A 22894-nucleotide genomic window follows, 5' to 3' on the forward strand; every position below is an offset into this window, starting at 1 on the left:
CATTAACGAAAACACTCATTAGAGGCTGGACGCAGTGGCTCACACCTATAATCCCAGGACTTTGGGAGGCCGAGGCGGGTGGATAACCTGAGGTCAAGAGTTCAAGACAAGCCTGGTCAATATGGTGAAACCCTGTCTCTACTAAAGATACAATAATTATCTGGCTGTGGTGGCATGCACCTGTAATCCCAGCTACCCAGGAGGCTGAGGCAGGAGAGTTGCTGGAACCCTGAGCAAATAGGCTGCAGTGAGCCGAGATCATGCCACTGCACTCCAGCTTGGGCGACAGAGCAAGACTCCGTCAAAAGAAAGAAAGAAAGAAACAAGGAAAGAAGAAAGGAAGAAAAGAAGGAAGGAAGGAAGGAAGGAGGGAGGGAGGGATGAAGGGAGGGAAGGAAGGAAGGAAAGAAAGAAAAAAGAAAAGAAAAGAAAGTGGGAGGGAGGGAAGGAAGGAAAGAAAGCAGGGGAGGGAGGGAGGGAGGAAGGGAAGGAGGAAGGAAGGAGGAAATAGAGGGGGAGGGAAGTAGAAAGGAAGGAAGGAAGGAAAGAAGGAAAACACTCATTAGAAAATGGGCAAGAGATGGTCACATTCACTGGACACCTAGTCTGGCTCAAGGTGACAAGTGTGGAAAGGCCCATGGGGAGGCTGTCTTCCTACTGCAAAGAGGCAAGTCTGAGAGCCGGTGCCGCCCAGCAATGACTCTGCTTTCACTTTCGGAGTGCCAGGGGAGATGACTCCGGTTCTGGGATCCCCCTTCCTAGTCACCTGCAATTCCCAGCTCACTCCACCTACAGAAAGATAAGCCATCTCAGTATGAGTTTTATGGGTATAGCTGACCTTTTGTGACTTCTGTGAGGAAGGGAGTTTCTTTGCTAAGCCTCAGAGAGAGCTGTGCCATATGATGCAGGAGAACTTTGTATGTATAACCTTGCTAGGTTGTTGGTGGGAAGCAGTGAGAGCAGGCACTCTCTGTGGAGTGTTTCAGTAGAAAGTGTCACAGCTAGGTCCATGCATCCAGAAGGCTCATCCCTATGAGATGTATGTTCTGGTCATGAGGGACATTTTGCACCTGGCTGAGCACTAAAAAATGCTATCTGGGTAGAGATGGTACACTTGTGAGGCATGTGGGAAACAATTCTGGTTTAGTGCAAACCTGCACCGGTACCAGAAGGAACACAATGGAATAGAGATGCGGACTATGCTTCCTCTGTGCAAGGCTGCAGATTATGTCAGGAAGGCCCTTCATCTGTGGGAAAGTTGGGAAGGATTTTCCCAGCAGCTGTGCCTTCTCCAGCACCCGCCACTCACAACTGGATGGAAGCCACACTGCAGCACCAAATGCGGGGAGGCCTTTCATAGCAGAAAAGGTCATTACAAGTGCAGTGAGCCAGGAAATCTTTCAGATACAAATCCAGACTTGTTCAGCATCAGGAATTTCACAAATGGAGAAAAAGCCTTAGAAGTGTGGCAACTATGGGAAATTCTTTAGCCAAAACTCCAGTCTCATTTGTCACTGGAGAATTCCACTGGAGAAAGACTTATGAGTGTGGCGAATGTGGAGAATTTCTTTAGGCAAAGCTCTGGCATCATGGACCACTGGAGAATTTACACTAGAGCTAGGCCTCATGGATATGGTGAATGTAGGACATCCTTTAGCCGGAGCTCCATCCTTAGTAATCACAGAGAGTTCACACTGCAGCAAAGCCCTGTGAATGTGGTACATATGGGAAATCCTTTCAACAAAGACCTGGCATCATTCGGCACTGTAGAGTTCATGCTGGAGAAAGGCTTCTACATTCAGTACAACTCAGCAGGGAGGCATCTACCTGATCAAACCCCATGCATCTAAACATCCACAGTAGAGAGGTTCCTTACAAATTCCAGGTAAGTGGGAAGGTTTAAGGAGCTGCATTGTACTTTCTAACCTGTGCAGGCCATGACCCTTGCCAGATTTAGTTCACTGCCAGTTTCTATGGCATAAGTCCTTTCACACTACCACCTGACAGGTTCCCCACAGTGTGTATTAGTCACCCCAGTGTAACAAAGGAAAGCAGATGTTTCTGTTCCCTCCCTCTCATTCCCTGGAGAAAACCATGAATAGTCTGTGCCCTTAGGGGAGTGTCATTCCTTCCTCTCTGACTAGTTAAGGCACGATCCTGACCCAATATTGTCTAAGATTGATCCAGTCTGGGTATTACTGGCAATTTGCAAATAATTTTTCCTTCTTCCAATTTTGGTCTAATTCGTATTGCTTCCAAAGACCACCTGGGAAAGAGTATTCCACTTGGTGATCCTAGTTTGTGGTCTAGATGCCAGTAATTCTTTGTAGGCTCTGAGGAGGGGGGTGTTGTTGTGACAGCTTATAGGACTTTAGGGAGAAGGATGAATCCCTTTTTCTCAGGGGATGTCAGGTAACTCCCAGCACCATTGAGGAGACTCCAGGCACTGCACAGGAACCATGTGCCCAGAGGTCCAAAACTCAAGTTTCTGGTGTTAATTGTAAGAATATAGAGGCCAGGCTGAAACCATAATTGGTGCAGAAACACTGGGTGTGATTAGTGAAGTCTGGAAGAGACTGCGTCAACGTCGAGAGTGACGCCGCCTCTGCAGTGTCTCCGTAGGTGTTTCAATGACTGCGCTATGAGAATGAATGGATGAACTCCATGCTGGTTTTTTCTTGGGACTGACTCATTGTCAGAGCCAATAAGGTTTTGTTTACTACTGTAATGACCTCAAGGCCATTGCTGCACAGCCAAGAAAATGAAAATAGAGAAATGAGACACCTCATAGTCCAGGGATGCGGCTTTTTTCACCCTTCTAGCATTTCTATTGACCCATACCGGAATGTTGTTTATTGCTTACCGATATTTCCTGCCACTGATGCAGGCTGCCTTTCCCAAGGCATGAGGGAGTAAATGCAAGGTTGCAAAACCTTATGTGTTCCTTTAAAAAGTAGATCCGGGCCGGGCGCGGTGGTTCACACCTGTAATTCCAGCACTTTGGAAGGCTGAGGCGGGTGGATCACGAGGTCAAGAGATCGAGACTATCCTGGTCAACATGGTGAAACCACGTCTCTACGAAAAATTAGCTGGGCACGGTGGCGCATGCCCGTAATCCCAGCTACTCAGGAGGCTGAGGCAGGAGAATTGCCTGAACCCAGGAGGCAGAGGTTGCGGTGAGCTGAGATCACGCCATTGCACTCCAGCCTGGGTAACAAGAGCGAAACTCTGTCTCAAAAAGAAAAGGTAGATCCACACTTATATTTAGATAATTTTTTTTATTTTTTTTTTATTGCATTTTAGGTTTTGGGGTACATGTGCAGAGCATGCAATACAGTTGCATAGGTACACACAGGGCAGTGTGTTTTGTTTGCTTTCTCCCCTTCACCCACATTTGGTATTTCTCCCCTGGCAATCCCTCCCCACCTCCCCCTCCCACTGGCCCTCCCCTTTTCCCCCTATAGACCCCAGTGTTTAGTACTACCCTCGTGGAAGACGGTGTGGCGATTCCTCAAGGCCTTAGAAATAGAAATCCCATTTGACCCAGCAATCCCATTACTGGGTATATATCCAAAGGACTATAAATCGTTCTACTACAAGGACACATGCACACGAATGTTCATTGCAGCACTGTTTACAATAGCAAAGACCTGGAATCAACCCAAATGCCCATCGATGATAGACTGGATTGGGAAAATGTGGCACATATACACCATGGAATATTATGCAGCAATCAGAAATGATGAGTTCGTGTCGTTTATAGGGACATGGATGAATCTGGAGAACATCATTCTCAGCAAACTGACACAAGAACAGAAAATGAAACACCGCATATTCTCACTCATAGGCGGTTGATGAAAAATATTTAGATAATTTTTAACATTATTGAAGTTTAACTGGCATGCTATAAACTACACATATTTAAGGTGTACAATTAGGTTGATTATCAGCCTGGATGATATACCAAGACCCCCATCTCTATTTCAAAACAATTAAAAATATTAGCTGCTCTTGGTGGAGCATGTCCTTGGTCCCAGCTGCTTGAGAGGCTCATGGGGACGATACGCTGAGCCTCACCATACTGAATTATGATCACAGCTTGCACTACAGCCTGCGCAACAGAGCAAGACACTGTCTCAAAAAAAAAAAACAAAAAAAACAGTGTACAATTTAGGTAGTCTGGACATACATAGAAACTCATGAAACTGTCACAATCATGCTAATGAACATATCCAAATATCTAATCCTGTATACCTTTTTAATAATCTTTCCCTGCCCTCACCAGCCCTTCAGGCAACCTTTGATTTTTTTTTTCAAAATAAATTAGTTACTATTTTCTATGGCTGGAATCTTAAAGTGTTTTATTATTATTATTATTATCCTTGTTTACTTTGTGCTGCATAATTAATATTTATAATATTTATAAATGTTTTAATATTTATAAATGTTGCTTATGTGAATAGTTCACTCTTTTCTTGGTGAGTCTCAATCTGTTCTATGGAAGTTATCACTATTTGCTTACCTATTTATCTGTTAATGGACATTTGAGCTGTTTCTGGTTTGGGGTTATTACAAATAAACTGGCATATTTGAAGTATACAGTTTGATGTTTTGATATGCTTATGCTCTTGAAACTGAAAATTTTTTCCTGTACTTACAACATATAAAATTATGTATACAAAGACATACTTGACCTTTTGTAACGGATATTTTATATGTAGACACAAATGGAGAGGGATGTATTATGAGGCTCTAGGAGCCCTCCTCCAATCTTCGATCATTATTTATCATTTCATAGCCATTCTTCTTTCATCTGCCTCCACACATTACGAGGTGGTTTTACTTACGATTCCAGACATCATGTCATTTCATGCATATTTTTTTTTATTTGACTTGCAATTCCATTGATTTTACTTGCAATTCCAGACATCATGTCATTTCATGCATAATTTTTCAGGATGCACTTCTATAACGTAAGTGTTCTTTCGTAGCTCTAATAACTCTCATACAAAACAAAAGTATTTTAAAATATTAAAAATGGATAAGCAGATGAGTTGATAACCAAATAAAAATACTATACGTGATCAGTAAGCATATAAAAATATTCAACCTCACTAACAATAAAGATATACACATTTAAATAAAAACGACTATTTAATTTTTTCTTACCCACATTTGGCAAAGATATAAATGAGTGACACTATTTGATAGAAGGGATATGGTCACTTTCAAATTAATTGGTGGGAGAATACATTGGTATCTCATTTTTGATTTTTAGTTTCTTCTTTTACAGTCTGGGTCTCACTGTGTTACCCAAGCTGGAGTGCAGTGGTGTGATCACAGCTCATTGCAACCACGATCAAGCAGATATCCTGTCTCAGCTTCCCAAGATGCTGGAACTAGAGGTAAACACCACCATGCCCAGCTAATTTTTAACATTTCTGTTGTAGAGACAGAGTCTCACTATGCTACCCATGCCTGGTCTTTAACTCCAGGCCTCAAGGCTATCCTCTCACCTCTACCTCCCAAAGCACTGAGATTCCAAGCATGAGCCACTGCATTCCAGCAGTATCACACTTTCGGAAGGTAATTTGGCAAATCCTTTTAACTCAGAAATTTTACTTTTAGGAATTTAATGTAAGGACATAACGAGAAAACTTCAAAAAAGTGTAAAAAATACAAATAATCTAAATGTCCCAAAATGGATATTGGTAAATTAACTTATGAAATTTTGGTATATTGGAATACATGTAAAATCCAGTTTTGTCATTTAAAATAATACTGTTAATATGATAGCAAATATATTTTAATTTATGTGACAAATCTTAAAATATCTTCTTAATAACTTCACTTGTTATGAACAGAAATGATAAAATTAGCAAAATATGTATGGTTTATTATGTATCACATTAATTTTATACAAATACGACTAAGATCAATTTACATATTTAAATGTGAACATTTTGTTTCACATGGTTAGCAAATTCATAAATATTTTGGCAATATTCTGTCAATCCTGATCAATATTTAGTCAATTATGTTCTCTTTGTAGACCACAATTATTTTGTTTTCTATTTTTTAATTGATACATAATTGTACATATTTAGGGGATACAATTTGATGGTCTGATACATGTATATGTTGTATAATAATCAAATTAGGGTAGCTAGCGTATCCATTACCTCATGCATTTTTCATTATAGTGAGAACATTCAAAAACCTTTCTTTAAGCTATTTTGTAATAGAAGACACTTAACCATAACTATCTTCACCCTATTGTGCAAAAGGACACCAGAACTTACTTCTATTTTCTTGTAACCTTGTACCCTGTTGACCAACCTCTCTTCATCCTCCCCAATCTCTAATTTTCTCCCAGTGTCTGTAACCAGTGTTCTGCTCTCTACTTCTATGCGATCAACCTTTTTTAGATTCCATTTCAAAATGTTAACTTTAAAAAGCAAGTTATTAAGCGACATATTTTCTTCATATGCCTTACTCAAATCCGGAATTGTTTTGCCTACTCGACTTTAAGGCTGGAAATCATATCACAAAAGAGCTTAGTTTGGCATGAGAAATTCTTACTGAACCTATGCTGGCTCATTAAGAATGGGGGAGGAAGAAAGATGCCATTGGTTATTGGTGAGCTCACTAAGAGCTCAGAAATAATTGGCTAAATATTGAAGCATAGAATTATGCTGCAGATGGATATCAATGTCACCTCAGTATGATTTCTGGAATTTTTATATGATAACTGCTTTCCTAGGCCTACTCCCCTTACCATCTTGACCTGTCTTTTGAAAACATAGCCATTTGTACATTTCTGGTATCTGGTACCCATCACATTCTCCTCCAAATTTGTTCACAGCAGTTCTTTAATCACAAAAGAAAATGCTTAGACACTGAAGAATGTCATTCATCAGGATTAATAATTATTATTCATTTTTAAAGTATCCAGATCATCTGTTTAATTCTTCTAAACCCCTTGTGGTTTCAGACCATTTTTGCTTTGCTCTTTCTAGTTGAAATAATGTTCTCCTGGATAAAGAAGACTATAAATAAACTAGCATTGTGAAACAGGGGTTCATCTGACTGGGTCTGCCAAATTTAGCCTGCCTGCTTGCTTTTGGTTACCTGTTTTTTTGTTTTTTTTTTTTAATGAAGCTGAAAGCCACAGTAGGTGAAGGCTGCACCACTGAACAGTGAAACTTAACCTTCATTAGCTACATTTTAAATTGAACATTTATAATGGTAATGGTCACTTCAGTTATTTTTCAGGAATGTGGAACAGCTCCTGACCAGTTCAAACGGGTTGACTCTTCAGCTTGCCTGTTTGTAAAGGCTGGAGAGATGGCATTTTGATATCAGAGGACCAAAAATTCCACCCTCAGATCATAATACCATCATGTTCTACAAATATGTCCGATGAAATGCCATACACTCCAACTGTGTTTGCATAGATCACTGATTGCCTCATTCCCCCCACCACTGGCAATCATCTTTCCCCATGTCTTAGATGACCCTATTCCTGTAACCTATTAATATCCCTAAGCCTTATTATCTTCAGGGAGGTGGAGTTGAGACCTGTTCCACCTCCTCACTGGCTGCCTCGTGAATAGTCCATCTCTTTTGCAAAACTCATCATCTCAGTGATTGACTTGCTGTAATTGAGCAGAAAGAACCTGGTTGATGATCATTGTAGAATCTGTAGATACTCCATTATTCACTGTCATCTGTTGTATCAGCTATTCTGTCTCCTCTCCACCTTCATGTAGACATAGATACAGATATCTTGTTTAACATAAGAGCATTTTAAAGAGTATTTTTTATTTTTAAAGAGCATCTTTAATTTTAAGGAGCATTTTTATTACCCTCCCCATGATGTAGAAACCTCAGCTAATTGGAAGCCTTCACCTTCATAAACTCTTCTTTAAATCTTATGCATTTCTTTTCATCCTTCCACCAATCTCCAGGTAGATAGCTCTTTCTTATTCCCTTCTCAACTCTAGTGTTGCTTCCTTAGAAGCTTCCTTTCACAACTGATCTCATGGAATCCTCCTTCCTCCCCCATTCATGTCCCTCTGCGCCAATCTTGTGTCCTTAGTTTTGTTTCACTTATCACTGCCTGCAATAATTACTTTTTCTATTTCTTTCAACTAGAAAGTGAGCACCATGAAGATAGGAATAGTACTGTCCCCTTAGAGCCTGTTACTGACCCAATCACATACGAAATAACACATGGATATCTGTTGAATACAGTGCTCATATTCCAAACATTAACTGGTACAGCACAGGCAATAAAGAATCAGAAGAGATGCCAGCGGTGAACAATGGGAGGTGCCCTACTGGTGAGTATAGACTGCAGAGTAGCCTTCATCAGATGAATAGATAAACTTAAGCGTATCTCATCTACTGCCTGACCAAGAATTATCCCTGTTTTTCTGTTTGCTTCTTTAGAACGCCTTTCATATTCTTATTTACAATGTTGATAATTTTTAGATGGAAAGCAGAACTTCATTTAAGCCTCACAAATATTTTAATAGATTTTTTATACTGATCTGTAGTCATGATATATCTTTCATACTTTCTTTGAACTTTCCAGTCTCAGGTTGGGAAGACTAATACTAATCCAAGCATTTCTCTCTTTGGTCAACAGGCATACTGAGATGCCAGAATTATTTTACAAATCAGTTCTTTTTTTGGATTAAAATTCAACACAGAGTCATACTTTTCACCTCATCTATCTTCAGACACTCAAAATGGACAATGTTTATCAGATATTTTCATATGTTTTGTTCTTTCAGTAGAAAATAGACAAAATTTACCACCCCCATCATATAAAGCTTTCACTCTGTGCCACATGTGACTTGCTCTACTGACATTCACCAGAATAAACTGTTTAAAGTCAGGACTTATTTCTTCTTTTGTTTATTTTAATTCCTGCCATCAAGCACCAGACCTTGAGTATAAGTGAGATCATTTCATTTAAGCTGAATTGAAATGAGTGTACTGATTTATCCAAGCTAGACTTTTTTTTTTTTTTAATGGACTCTCACACTGTCACCCAGGCTAGAGTGCAATGGCGCAGTCTCAGCTCAACTGCAGCCTCTGTCTCCTGGGTTGAAGCAATTCTCCTGCCTCAGCCTCCAGAGTAGCTGGGATTATAGGTGCCCACCACCACACCTGGCTGATTTTTTGTATTTTCAGTAGAGGCGGAGTTTCACTATGTTGGCCAGGCTGGTCTCAAACTCCTGACCTCATGATCCACCTGCTTTGGCCTTCAAAGTGCTGGGATTATAGGTGTGAGCCACTGAGCTTGGCCTAAGCTAGACTTTTATATGTGCTACAGATAAATAATAATTTCACGTTTCTCTTTATCCTTTATCCTTTTTTTATTGGCCCACTTTGTCCTTTAGATTTTTGGCTTTCATTTGTGCATATGCTTTCTACCTCCTTGTGCCCTGTTTCAGATCTGTTTCCTTAACACAACAGATAGGCTTGCCCTGCCATATTCCAGTTCTGACTGCCATCTCACTAACTCAGTAATGTTGAGCTCATGTTGGCCTACTTACGGTTCAATCTACATTTCATTCTATTCATTACCGACACTCATATTTTGTAATCCTTCTTCTTTTGCTTTAAGAGTTACAAGGAAACCCAAAGTATCTGGGTTTAAATTTTATCTAGTAATTTCCCCTTTCCTCTAAACATGTTGCTAAAGTCCAGTCTCTCAAAATGAGTTCTAGTTTTGCAGAAATTCACTGAGTTCAGCTAAGATTTGATGATCCTTCTAGTACTGTGCTATGTGCTTCACATACATCTTAATATTTAACCCTCGTGAGAATACTCTATAAAAACTATTATTGCTATCACAAGTTTTATACAACTGATCTGAAAAAGATTAAGAAACTCACCTCTGGTTACAAGTGGTAAGCTGGTATCCCTGCTTCCTGCTTTATTTAGGAAGAGCTTTCTTCCCATTCTTCATTCTGAAAGGTGTAGAAGGTGTTGTTGCTTAGCACCACCTAAACATGCAGTTACATTGTGTCCAAGATCTTATTCCTAGTATAAAAATTCTAGAATTTGCTTACAGATAGCAAATATTTCTTCTAGAAATATTATTCGTTTCCCCATAAATCACAAAAAGTTGATAGTAGATAATGAGCGTAAGAAAATGTGGCAGTCTCTCAAATGTGTAGCAGAATAATACTGTGACAAGGCATAGGGTGGCGCCATATTGGTCAGTTCTGGCATTTACTTACAGAGTGAAGTTGGAACAATTTACCAAATATCTCTAAGCTTCATTTTCTTCTTCTGTAGATTGGAAGAAATAATAGATCCAACCTCATGGCATCATTTTAGGAAATAAATGAGATAATGTGTATAAACCTGTGCGTGTAATGTCTATTGCAAAGTAAGCCTTTAAAAAATGAGAACTGTCATCATCGTCATCACCATCATCATCATCATTGCCATCACCATTATCATTATGTGGAGACTCTGGGAGAGTATTATACACCTGTTTAACTATATCAAGCCACAGTAACCCTGAACATCATAATACATACCTCTTCCTAGTCTAATGTGAGATTTCTGGGTAACTTCCAATACCTATAAATCCTGTTATTTTTCTCTTCACAAAGACAGCTATGTAGTACAAAATGTGCTCCGTGGGAGCACTTGATCTAGCTTGTAAGTATAACCACATCAATAATAACTGTGTGACACAAGAAAAGATACTTAATTGTTTTAATCTACTTATCTATAAAATGAAGGAATTGAAACAGACCATAAACAGCAAAGTCTCTATCCAAACTAAAGTTCTGAGACTTCTTATCACCCAGCTCTGTCTTGTGGTAAATAATTAACATCTACGGTTGCAAAGAATAAATTATTCTCCAGTTCACCGAATTGATGTCTAGCTCTCTGAGCATATTACATTATTTTAACTCCAAAAATAACAAGATGCAGCATTTCTGCTGTTTAGTAGAAGTTAATAAGCTAGTGCCCTGAAAAAAATCAATGTAATGCCAAGTAGACACACTGTAATAATGCGTTCGTGAAATAAGTATAGTCACTTGTGACTGTTAACAGCCCCATTTATCCTGACAAAATCCCTACAAAGTATTTAAATAGTTTGTAGCAGAAACATTTTTTGTTTTAGCAGGAGAAAGAAAAACCTTATGCAAAAAAAGAAATTTGCATATTTTGCCTAAAATTACTCATAGCATTGAGGAGCAATCTAGAAGAAGCTGGACCTCTGAACTTCCAGCTGAGTGTCTGTAAGGAGAAAGAAAACAGTGAGATAAACAGATGGGGAATAAGGAAGGAGATGTTTTCTTCTTTCCTTCATTCATATCTGAACTCCCTACCAGAAAACAAATGAGGCCAATTCCCAAAGTGTCTTTTCTGTAAAAGAAGTTCCACAGTAGTGCTACATTCTCTCCACACGGGGAAACTACAAAAACTGAACTTGGGTCACTGGGAAGATACCTGATCTTATCCCACTGTCAAGCCAATTGCTTTCTATTATCAGCATTACTTAGAGCTTCCCCTCCTGGATAATCTCTGTGCTTCTGAGCAGAGGAAGAACTTGATTTCTGGGCAAGACGCTAAGATGCCTATTCTTGGAAACTTATGCTATTGTTTTCTTTCTTCCTTCCTTCCTTCCCTCCTCCTCCCTTTCTCTGTCTCTCTCCTTCCTCTCTTGGTCTTAGTCTCGCTCTCTCTCTCTCTCTCTCTCTCTCTCTCTGTCTCTCTCTCTTTCTTCCCCCCACCCCCCACTCTTTGTAAACCAAACAATTGCCTCTAATTCCACAAGATACTTAGGTTACTTGCACAGTTACAGATAAAACCCATAGGGCTCAGCAGTAGGAATTTTTCTATCAATAACTTGTGCAGTTACTCATACAGCCTATTACATGCTCTCACTGTTGTAGATTCAAAAAGCTGACAGAAATTAGGGAAACTTAATTCCAGAGCACAGTGCAAGTGAGCAAAGACATTTACACCAAAGTAAGTTTAAAAAGACAGTTTCAGTGTCAAGATTCAATTGAAAAGCTTGATAACCAGTTTTCTTGGTGTGTCCAGATATATTTAAAAACAAAACTCTAAAACCTTTTTTTGTTTTAAAAAGGAGGAATTTACACACACACACACACCCCAGAATGACTATAATGTTTATAAAATGAACACCAAGTGTTATCAAGTATATGGAATAACCAGACTCCTCACATGGTTTCTGCTAGAAGTGGGATTTGGTACAATATCTTTGGAAATCAGTACCACACATTATATGCCAAAATTGAAGATACAGACATTCTAGAATCCAGCTAGTGCTGCACTCCTAGGTATGTATGTAACAGAAAGGAATACATGTGTATACCAGGAAATACATACAAGAATGATCTCCACAGTGTTATTCCTGACAGCCAGACAACCAACAGTTTCTTTAGCAATAGATTGCTAAATAACATGTGGTGTTATCACACAATGGAGCAGCTCAGAGCGATGAACATGATCAAACTCCTGCTATATACAGTAATCTAGATAATCTCCCAGTGTGGAATACTGAACAAAAGAATAGAAAAAAAAAAAGGAGTGTTCTAACTCTCAGGACCAAAAATATATTCACTGATTAAGGTTTCGCTGGCCTTAGTTTGTAAAGGATATTAAATTTGAAAAGTCTTAAGACTTTATGAAAGACGGAAAAAGGGCCTTCTCAAAGCTGTCTTTGAGAAGCTTCTGAAAATTGTCTTCTCTTAATAGCAGGTACTGAGAAACAGGGCCTGTTTTGACACCAACTGAAAAGACACTCAAGTCACTAGGGAACCATTAGTAACATATTCCCATTCAAGACTCTACCTCATTTCTCCACAGAGGACTTTGGTTGTTCATTTGAGTGTTTTGAGGTTTAGGTCAGTTTTGCTAGGACCTTCCAGAGGGCCTCAGACAGGAGTGTCTGATAAGACCTCCTATTGGATAATCACAGGATGAATAAAGTCATTTTCTCCACTATGCATGGGAGGGTCCAAACAGTATGTGGAATTGCTTAAGTGCAGGAAACTTGCATTTCCTTCTCTGCATCGTAATATGAAATTAGAAAATGCTAATCTGACTACTCGTTCGTGACCAAGAGGGTTACACTGTAAAAAGGGCCAGTCCTAAAGAATTTTCTAGGACTCATATGGTTTGGCAGTGTCGCCATCAAAATATCCTCTTGAATTGTAGCTCCCATAATTCCCATGTATTGTGAGAGGGACCCGGTGGGAGATAATTGAATAGTGGGGGCAGTTTCCCCCATACTGTTATCATGGCAGTGAGTACGTCTCACGAGAGCTGATGATTTTATAAGGGCTTTTCCCTTTCACTCGGCTCTTATTCTCTCTTATCTGCCACCGTGTAAGACAAGTCTTTTGCTCTCTGCCATGATTGCAAGGCTTTCCCAGCCACGTGCAACTGAGAGCCCATTAAACCTCTTTTTCGGTCCAAATTACCCAGTCTTGGGTATGTCTTTATCAACAGCGTGAAAACAGACGAATACAAGGACACTACCCAAAAGTTCAGAAAGAACAGATCCATCCCAAAGATGAAACAGCTCAGTCAAGTAGAAAGAAGTTTCCTTCCCCAAATTTAAAAACCAAATGTGTAAGCTGACATCCAGTATTATACACAACATACATTCTTTTCATTATTATGAAGACTATGACAAAGGCAAAAATGGAAAATGCAGACAGGAGTGGGTGATTGTCACCAGAAGTCTTACTGATGTTCTTCCCCTTGAATCTGTCCTGCCAAGTCAGTTCTCGTGGTTAGCATCATGATGGAGCATTCTACTCCCTTTCTGTTCTCAGGAGGGACACCTGAATTTCTTTTAGATTCTATAACAGTCAAACAGGCAAAATACAGTTGCTGTGGTTCCATTGCCCCTGACTGCAATTCATTCTCCAAGTTAAACCAAGATAATCCTTCAAACACCCAAAGCTGAGTGATCTCTTTAGGTTTTAAAGCCATTCAGTGACTTCCCATTGTCTGAGAATGAAATATGAAGTCCGTTTCACGGCTTAAAATGACCTTAGTGCTCTGCCTCCTTCCTTTTTCTCCAGCCTCATCTCCTGCCATTCTGTCATCCCTCATCAGCATCTTATGTTCTAGTCTTTCTTTTAATTGTTTAGATGCACAGTATTCTCCCTATCTCCTAGATACTAAAATTTTCAGCTCCCTCTGTTTGTACTACCCCTTCTCTGCTTCTCCTAACTTCAGTTTTACCCATAAACATTTTTCAGACTTCAGGAGATATAGCACTTCCTATGGGAGACTTGCCTCTCCACCTCACCATGTTAAGCCCCTCTGACATGGGCTCCCATGTAACTGCCTGTGACCAAATTATTGTCTGCATCCCCAAAGGGGCTCCAGGCTCCAGAGAGGTAAGACCGTTTGTTTTCTTTACTGCACGTTCTCATGGCCTAATGCAGGACATATCTTTGTTGAATAAATTGTACAAATTATATGAGCACAACATATTAAGTAAAAGTTACTTTAAAGTAGTTGTTTATAACTGATACCACCTAATATTGGAACACATGTGTAGAAATTCTCAAAGATTCTCTTCCTTGGTCTTCAGGTCTGCCTGTAAGTGATGAACTTCTTTTCCTCTTTTTCTGCAACACGGATTACCACCACTTGAGCATTTGGCAACTGAGTAACTTTGACCATTAGATTCTTCTCCCATTACTGAAATAAATGGCATTTCAACTCTTGCCATTTAACAAGAATGTGTGATGCTTTGTTAATTACAAGTCACGAGACTGGCTCAATCCTTAACGCATCCATCTGTCGGTTTCCCCAATATCACTTGGTCAATAAACAGAATTCCATTTCCAGACTGGAAAATCTATATGTTGTGAGCTGAATTGTGTATCCCCCCCACCCCCAAATCTATATGTTGTGAGCTGAATTGTGTATCCCCCCACCCCCAAATCCTTATGTTGAAGCACTAATGCCAAATACCTGAGAATATGAGAGCCTTTAAAGAGGTGATTAAATTTATTTGAAGGCAGGGACTTTAAAGAGGTGCTTAAATTAATATAAGGCCTAGAGTGTGAGCTGTAATACAAGCTGGCTAGTGTCCTTATCAGAAGAGGAAGTTCGGACACTCACACAGGCACACATTCGCAGTGGAAAAGCCATGTGAGTACACAGCAAGAAGGGGGCCATCTGAAAGCCAAGGAGAGAGGCTTAAAGAAATCAAACCTGGCCGGGCATGGTGGCTCAAGCCTGTAATCCCAGCATTTTGGGAGGCCGAGGCCGGTGGATCACGATGTCAAGAGATCCAGACCATCCTGGTCAACATGGTGAAACCCCGTCTCTACTAAAAATACAAAAAATTAGCTGGGCATGGTGGCGCGTGCCTGTAATCCCAGCTACTCAGGAGGCTGAGGCAGGAGAATTGCCTGAACCCAGGAGGCAGAGGTAGCGGTGAGCCGAGATCGCGCCATTGCACTCCAGCCTGGGTAACAAGAGTGAAACTCCGTCTCAAAAAAGAGAAAAAAAAAGAAACCAAATCTGCCAACACTTCAATCTTGGACTTCCAGGGAACTGTGAGAAAATTAATTTCTGTTGTTTAAGCCACCAAATCTATGGTGTTTTGTTATAGCAGCCCTTGGTATTTCTAACACCAAGAAAAGTTAGAAATATCTTACCAGTATTCTGGAGCTGAAAATCTATCTGTATCATCATTCTTTCTCCATTTTCAACTAAGTATCTCTTAATCCAGAAATAAATATGAATATTAAGGAAGAAACTTAATAAGAATATTTCATTGGTTGCCAAATTTGTGCCAGGCATTGTACTGGGTGCTTCAAGGAATGTCAATTTGTTCTCCTTTTAACAGCTCAGGATCAGAAATGTTAAGTAATCACCCCAAGATCATACAATTAGCAAAGGGGATGAGACAGCATCTGATTATAGATCTATCTAAGAGAATTGAGTGGAATAGACAGAGCAAAGGCTTTGGAGCCATGTGACTTGGATGTGCACCCAAGTTTGTTGCTTATTTCCAAAATCAATTACTTGTCTTCCATGAGGCTCAATTTCTTCATCTGTAAAATGAGGATAATACTACTTACCTTGCAGGGTGAGTAAAAAGACTAAATGAAATAACATAGAAAAGAACAAAAAACCAGCCAAGCAGTGGCTCTTTCCTGTCACCCCAGCACTTTGGGAGGCTGAGGTTGTCGGATCATGAGGTGAGGAGATCAAGACCACCCTAGCCATGGTGACACCCTGTCTCTACTAAAATACAACAAATTAGCCGGGCATGGTGGCACGTGCCTGTAATCCCAGCAACGCAGGGGGCTGAGGCAGGAGAATAGCTTGAACCCAGGGGACAAAGGTTGCAGTGAGCTAAGATCTCGCCACTGCACTCCAGCCTGGCAACAGACCAAGACTCTGTCTCAGAAACAAAAACAAAAACAAAACAACAGCAACAACAAAAAAACCAAAGACCAGAAACAGTAGCTATTAACAAAAAACAAAAACAAAAAAACAAGCTCCTCTATTGTAGCTTGTGGTAACAAAGCCAAGACAAGACCTAGACTCCAGTACTCGCAGTAACTGCCTTATACCAGCAGTGGTTTTGTTTGTTTCAATAAAGAAAATGCTTATTTTTGAATTGATTTATATGTGATTATTCCAAAATTCAGTAAACATGTCTTTCAGGTGAGTGGCTGGCCTCTCTCTGGGCCGGGGCCTGTGAGTGAGTGCATCTTGGAATGTGTGTGCTCACCACTGTGCACGCGGTAAAGAAGAAATCAGTTTAGGACTAGGCTGGCCCAATGGGTCGGAAGTGAGCTGACAGACACTGGAGTATGTGAAAATATATATTTGCTCAAAGTGTGGTGATTTCAGTCTATTTTCAAATTTTATTTCTTAAATAAATCACTATTCAAACAGGGCTAAAAGTAATGCTCAGCTACAGTTATCTCAAAATACAAAGTTTAAAAAACAATACTCAGGAATCAGCCACACCTTGAGTCAAATCCTCCTCCTTCATTTTCTAGATAAGTGACCTTGACCAGACTTCCCAAACTCCTTAAACCTGTTTTCTTATCTGTAAAATGACCACAATAACAACTACCTCACAGCTTGGCTATAAATAATAAATGTAATTATACATGTATAGTGCTTAATGATAATGGCATTTGTATAACGTTCGCTACGTGCCCATCACTGGTCTAAGCACTTGATTTGTATTTAACTTAGTGTAGTGTTTACAACAACTTTATGAAATAGGTGCTGTTATTATCCTCATTTTACTGATCAGGAAGCTGAGATTCAGAGAAATTAAGTAACTCTCCAAAGAGTAGCTGGTAGAGCTGGATTCAGACCTAAGCGGCTGTGCTTGCAGATAGTAAGAGAGGTCTGCTTCTGAGTAAATGTTCAATACTCAATACTTATAATTGCATTAAAGGAATAATCAACCCTCTTAACTTTGCATCATTGTATTGTATTTGTTTTTGTTTTAAGATTACTGTGTGTGAAAAGCAAATATAGTTCTCTGCATGCTAGGAAGCCATGTGTCGGTTAAAACATACCCACTCTACAGGCCTTCAGGCCCTTGCCATACGATACCTGCTCCTCTGAATATCCTTGCCGTCTCACTTTCTTCAACTGTTTTCCTATGCAGCTAACAAATATCTACCATGGAAACACCAATCACAGGATCATAAGGAGCTTACTGTCTCTGGGTGTCTTCAAAGAGGGCTGTGTCTTTTTCTCTGGATCCCTTCCAGCTGAGGCAGTGCAGGGCCACTCAAAGTATATGCATAATACATGCTGACCAACAAAAAGCATAGATAAATATGAGCTATGTGTTCGAGAGAAGATGGAAAATTTTAATAGGGTGCTGAGATTTCACATGTGTTGTGATTATATTTTTATATAACAGTAAGAAATATAATGGGCTTTTGAAGAAGAGTGTTCTCATATGTTATACTAAAAGTGCATTTTGAATTTAAAATATCTATGGAATATTATATGTAGTATATTCTAAAACCAAAAAAGAACTGCTTACCCCGTCCACATATACCTGCTCCTCTGATTTTTGATATGCATTTCTCAGCTTCTATGCTCAGGGTATTGTTTACTCTCACTTACATTCGCTATATATTTCTATCATCCCAGTGATCTGTGTTATTAAAAAACTAATTCTTGGCCAAAACAAAGTTAAATTTGAGATAGACCATCATTCATATAATTTAGTGAAAACATTCTTACTATAGGCTATACAGATTGAGTGTCCCTTATCAAAGTGCTTAAGACTAGAAGTATTTCACATTTCACAATTTTTTTTGATTTCGCAATATTTACATGTACATAATGAGATATCTTGGTGATGGGACGATCTAAGTCTAACCACAAAATTTATGTTTCATATACATATTATACGTATAGCCTGGAAACATCTTAGAGGTTTTAATAATTTTGTACATGAAACAAAGTTTCATGTACGTGCTTACATGTGGAATTTTCTTCCTGTCGTGTTTCAGATTTTTGGAGCACTTTCTAACAAAAACTTTCATTTAAAAAAGATTATTGCATAGAAGTGGGAGCCAGGGAAGCAGAGTATAATGACACTCTCTTTATTTTGCTAGATAAGTAAGTAATTTATGTCTATTTGCAAACTTTATGGCAATAAGTAATCGAGTAGCTTAGCCAATTTGGTTGGCCTAACTGCCGTCTACCAAAAAAGATTTAATTTGCTTAGTGTCTCATATGATTTGGTCATCAGGGACATTTGGGAAGATTTTTCTATTGGGAGATATATTAGGTTAGGCTGTGTTAGCAAATAGAAGCAAACATGTAAAGGTCCAACAAGTTAGAAGTTCATAGCTTGCTTACATCACAGTCCAGGAAGGCTCAGATTTTGGAGCATTTTGGATTTCAGATTTGTAGATAAGGGATGCCAAACCTGTGACTGATGCAAGGTTTCTTGGCATGTAAAAAAGAGCCACAAGTAAGACATGGGGCATGGAACATCTCAGATGCAATGCCCAGAAGTTTAGATATTTTAAGCATTTTAAAGGTGAGACTAGGCCGGGCGTGGTGGCTCACGCCTATAATCCCAGCACTTTGGGAGGCCGAGGCGGGTGGATCACAAGGTCAAGAGATCGAGACCATCCTGGTCAACATGGTGAAACCCCGTCTCTACTAAAAATACAAAAATTAGCTGGGCATGGTGGCGTGTGCCTGTAGGCCCAGCTACTCTGGTGGCTGAGGCAGGAGAATTGCTTGAACCCAGGAGGCGGAGGTTCCAGTGAGCCAAGTCGGGATCACGCCATTGCACTCCAGCCTGGGTAACAAGAGTGAAACTCCGTCTCAAAAAAAAAAAAAGGTTTAACTATCTAAACATAATCAGATCCGTTTTAGAACCTTTCCTAAGAGAAGTGCAGAAGCTGAATTGGAGTTTTAAAACATGGAGCAATAAATGAAGTGAGTCAGGCACAGAAAGATAAATACTGCATGTTCTCAATCATATGGGAAAGCTAAAAAAATAGCTTACAGAAGTAGAGAGTAGAATTGTGGTTATTAGAGGCTGGGAAGGGTACCGGGATGTGTGCATGGGGAGAGATTGGTTAATGGATACAAAGTAAAAGTTAGATTAGAGGATAAGTTCTAGTGTTTTCTAACACTGTAGGGCGAATATAGTTAACAACAATTTAGCGTATATATTCTAAAAACTAGAAGAGGGGATTCTGAATGTATACAACACAGAGCAATGGTAAATTTGAGGTTATAAACATGCTAATGATCAAATATCCTGATTTTATTAGTATACTTCTTATACATGTATTGATATATCACTCTGTACATATATACATCTATCTCTCTGTACATATATATCACATAAATATGTACAGTTATTACATATCAACTAAAAAGGGAAAAAAATCCTTCCTTACAAAGATTATTGAAACAGTTTAATTCACTGTAGTAAAGTGCCTCACAATGCAAAAAGTAGAAATAAAGGGAATTTGGAGGCAATGAGAAGCTGATTTTGCTGACACAGGAGAAAATAGGAATCTGGTCATGGCAGTGGAAATCGAGAGGCAGAAAAGGGATGAAGGGGCACGAATTCTTCTCTAGGACTCAGTCCTTCCTATCTACTAAAAAAAAAAACCCTATTCCTTACATTTTTCTCTATTTCACATATATTATTCATAAATATTTCAGAAGTAATATGTTGGGTCTAATATTAATGTATTACTACTTTGTGCCAGGCTCTGTAATAGTGTTTCATATGCTTTTTTCATACCTAATTTAACTTTCACCATTTTTTTTTTTTTAGGAATGCTTACTTTATAATAAGGAATCTGAGACACAGAGTTGAAGCAACTGACCCAAGATCACACAGCTGGTCAGTAGCAGACACAAGATCCAAACCCGGTTTGTCTGAATCCAGTGCTGGTGCCCTCATGCCTCACCCGCCCAGCCCTACACTGCCTCCTGTTCTTCCAGTTGTCACTTTCCTTGACTTCTTGCACTTGGACCTCAATCCATCTTTTCTTAAAAGAAAAACTTATTTGCTGTGTAATGTTTTCAGCTACTGCCCAGTCCATTTCCCTTTCCAGGTAACCTTGGTCCGCAGTCCATGACAATATTTATCTTCTCACAGGCCATTTTCTCCTTTAATTTCAGCTGTTCAGTTTTTGCACCTTCTAAATTTACTCACACTAAATATTGTTCTGAAAAATTCAAAATATTTCTCCATCTTTTATTCCCTGGTGCTCACCTGAGTACTTTTCATTATTAACCACTTCTTTCTCCTTGAAGCTGCTTCTCCCCACAAGGGCTGCAAACCTGTGCTCTCCCAACATGTCCCTGTGTCACCCCAGCAGCTCCCTTTCTGTCTTTTTTTGACAGTTTCTTCTGCCTCAACCTCCTGAGTAGCTCTGATTACAGGCACCTGCCACCACGCCCAACTCATTTTTGTATTTTTAGTAGAGATGGGGTTTCACCATGTTGGCCAGGCTGGTCTCGTACTCCTGACCTCAGGTGATCCGCCTGCATCCGCCTCCCAAAGTGTTGGGATTACAGGCCTGAGCCACCGGGAGAGTTCCTTGATCAGAAACTTCTATGTTCTCTGCAAGCTATTAGAGGAGCTGAAGTTTTGTTTGGTTCCTTTTCTTTTTGTCTTCTACTATTATTTTCTTTCAATATGAACCCTCAATTTGCTCTTCATATTACATTTTTTTTTCTTAAAATGGAGTTTCACTCTGTCGTCAGGCTGGAGTGCAGTGGCCCTATCCCAGCTCACTGCAACCTCCGCCACCCAGTTCAAGCGATTCTCCTGCCTCAACTTCCCGAGTAGCTGAGACTGTATACAGGCACATGCCACCATACCCAGCTATTTTTTTGTATTTTTAATAGAGACAGGGTTTCATCGTGTTGGCCAGGATGGTCTCGATCTCTTGACCTCATGATCCTCCCACCTCCGCCTCCCAAAGTGCTGGGACTACAGGTGTGAGCCACCACACTTGGCCCATATTACAATTTTAATTATCATGCTAGAATACATATACCTATCTTCGGTCTTAATTTCTCAACATTTTGTCAAGAACTAATGTAAAATCAATGCTAAAGACATTTGCTTAGCAGCTTACCGACCACACAACAACACACATTTTAGACAGCTTCCTCATATCCTCCTTCCCAGCTGAGCCAGCCACCTTTCCCAGTGTCTCACTTGGAAACAGGCAAAGAAGGTATAAACAGGATTCATTCTACTGTTAGTCTCAATCTTTTGATCAACTCCCATTTCCCTCAAGTATTTAGATTTTATTTTTCTTTAAGAAAATAGATGCCAGCTGGGCCCAGTGGCTCATGCCTTCATCTCAGCACTTTGGGAGTCCACGGCGGGAGGATCGCTTGAGCCCTGGAGACTGAGATTGCAGTGAGCTGGGATTGAGCCACCACGTTCTAGTCAGGGAGACAGAGCAAGAACCTTTTTCTGAAGAAAAAGAAAAAAAAAAAAGTCAACCAACTAAGTTTACAAAATTCAAATTGCAGCCTGCCGCTGACAACATGAGAAAAAGAGACAAAGTCAGTGGAATAGCTTTGCTGAATGCAAATCAGCAAACAGCTAGTACTGGAGTTCCTGGAGAGCAAGGAACCTCTGTCCCGACCAAACTTGACTCAGAGCTTCCAAAGTTGGTTGCATTCCATTGAGCCAACAATTTGCTAGGCTTCCAGCGACGCTGGAGGGCATTTGCAAGTAGAGGATGACAGATCTTGTGGGGGAATCTCAAGGTGACACACAATTGATACTGATCAGAAACACAGCACCAAGGAGACTCTTCAGCCCTCACCTTGAAATGTTATGATTCCAGATTTTCAGGACAGAGCAGAGCACACTTCTCATCTCCAGTATCCGTAAAAATCTGTCCAAATTGCAACTAAGAAAAAAAGCAATGGTGTTATTACTTCTGCTCCCCATCACCCTCAACCCCAGTGATTATGAGATGGGAACTCACACACAACTTTAGACAAAAGAGCAGCAAGCTTGCTTTATGGTTTGCTTGTCTGGTTCCGGGTGCGGGGCGGGGGTGGGGCAGGGTGGGGTGCAGGAATCCAAGCTTCCAAGCCTCTGCTACTCTCTCCTGCTATCGGGTTGGTCTTTAGGGCACTGAAGGAAACTCCTTTTCAGAAATAACCTTTTAACTTTTCTTGTGTCAGCGGTCTGCCAATCACGGAGCCAGAGGCTGAGTGGAGTCTCTGCGCCGGGCTGCGAGTCGCGAAGGCAAAGATCGCGAAGCTTGGCGCTCAGAGCGCTCTGGGGCCAGGTGACACAGTCGTGGATTCCCGGCGGGCGCCGGCCTGACAGCTTCCTCCCCGCCCA

General features: G+C 40.1%; 1 long non-coding RNA gene across 1 annotated transcript; it reads right to left on the reverse strand.

Moving 5' to 3' along the window:
* Positions 1-4865: 4865 nt before the first annotated feature.
* Positions 4866-22797, reverse strand: LOC144581709 (uncharacterized). Its single transcript, XR_013532803.1, has 4 exons — positions 22710-22797; positions 22365-22451; positions 9912-9986; positions 4866-7762 (listed from the first exon to the last, which is right to left on the reverse strand). It is a non-coding gene; the product is annotated as an uncharacterized LOC144581709 (long non-coding RNA).
* Between the last annotated feature and the right edge of the window lie 97 nt (positions 22798-22894).

This window comes from Callithrix jacchus, chromosome 3, assembly GCF_049354715.1.
Source record: "Callithrix jacchus isolate 240 chromosome 3, calJac240_pri, whole genome shotgun sequence".
In the NCBI taxonomy this organism is placed as follows: Eukaryota; Metazoa; Chordata; class Mammalia; order Primates; family Cebidae; genus Callithrix; species Callithrix jacchus.